This window comes from Danio rerio, chromosome 25, assembly GCF_049306965.1.
Source record: "Danio rerio strain Tuebingen ecotype United States chromosome 25, GRCz12tu, whole genome shotgun sequence".
Taxonomy (NCBI): domain Eukaryota; kingdom Metazoa; phylum Chordata; class Actinopteri; order Cypriniformes; family Danionidae; genus Danio; species Danio rerio.
The window spans coordinates 39227760-39229620 of NC_133200.1; positions in this window are offsets into that span (position 1 = coordinate 39227760).

Consider the following 1861-nt stretch of genomic DNA (forward strand, 5'->3'; position numbering starts at 1 on the left):
TGTTGAGCAAGATGCTAATGGTCTAATCTGATTCAATGCTTAATGCTAAGCTAAGCTAAAAGATATCGATTATATATTCAAAAATGGTAAAACTCATCTGTTTAACTCTAGGGGAGCTCTCAAATTTCACCTATTTCCCAGAAAAAAAAGAAGTGTTCGGTTTTTTTTTTTTTTGTTTTGTTGAGCAAGATGCTAATGGTCTAATCTGATTCATTGCTTTATGCTAAGCTAAGCTAAAAGGTGCGAATTGACAAAAACGGGTAAAACCCAACTTCAGGAGAGCTGTAAAATTTGCCTATTTCCCCCCAAAAAGCAGAGTGTTCCTTTTTTTGTTGAGCAAGATGCTAGCGGTCTAATCTGATTCAATGATGTATGCTAAGCTAAGCTAAAAAAAGTATGATTATAAATTAAAAACAATTGTAAAACCCAACAGTTTACTGTAGGGGAGTTTGTAAAATTAGCCTATTTCCCAGAACAAAAGCAGAGTGTTCACTGAAATGAGTTTTCCAATGAAAGTAGAAGATGACAAAATAAGAACGCAAGTATTCCAGCACAAGAATTCACAAGGTTTTCTACGTATAAGGAAAGGAATGATCAATAAAGCGTTTCCCGCTGTATGAACGGGCATTAATAGGATTGAGCCACTCTTGAGACGAGCTCAATGAAACATGTGCATTAACGCTATATATTAGATATTTAGTGAACAGTGTGCATCTAGGCTTGAAACCGGTTAACCAGTTCATCTGTTCAAGCAGAATAATTAATCGGACATATTAAATTTTAATATCTTTTCACACCTTCTTTTTTATGAATTATCCAAACGGACCCTGTTGGCTCGCAGGAACTCATAACTGTAGCTGCTGTTTGTTTGAGAGCAGCCCATTAAATGAACCGTGGAGGGCTTTCCTGAGTGGGATGTGCATTAGCAATGAGCAAAACCAGGTGGTAAACTTCTCCAGCTTTAATTAAAATCCCTTAATTCCAGCGTTTGAACCCCAGGCTGTATTTCACAGACGAGAGGGAGGCTGGCTCTGATGCATGGCCCCCTGTTGACACGCACTAATTTTGATATATACGAGCGGATGAATCTCTAATTACGTTCTGGCATGGACTCCGAAGTTACTTAGCATTGCACTTAATTATTTTTATACTGACGCTTTAACGGGAAAGTACTGCGGTGTAAATTAGGGTAACCCCACTGTTTTTTTTTCCTTTATTGAAAGCCATTGATAATATGGCTGTATTTCTGATGTACTTTTGTGTAGGGCTGAAACGATATTGGAAATCAAAAGCTGACATTGTGATCATTCGTTTTACTGTAATTTGAATATAATTTCACCTAAAAAAGTCGTTTATTTTAATTTAATTATTTGCATTTATAGTTTTAGTTTGGTTCAATTTGACTTGTTTAGTTTTTTGTTGTTGTTCAGAGCATCAGCATAAAATATAACTAATTACAAGCATACACCACATGACAAAAGTCTTGTCGTCGATCCCAGCTGTAAGAGCAACAAATAATAACATGACTTCTAGTTGATCATTAAGTGTCAGAAGGTGGATTTCTCTGCTGAATCATCTGCTGATCTGTATCCCAGTCATCACCAATACTGCAGAAGATCTAGGAAGGTACCAGCAAGAAGCAAGGTTCTCACAGAAATCAGTCAAGTTTGGTAAAGGAGAAATAATGGTTTGGGGTCTAAATTCAGTATGGGGGCGTGCAGGAGATCTGCGTCATCAACAGCCTGAGGAATCAAGACATCTGTGCTGCCCATTACATTACAAACCACAGGAGAGGGACAATTCTCCAGCAGGATAGCGCTCCTTCTCATACTTCAGCCTCCACATCAAAGCTCCTGAAAGC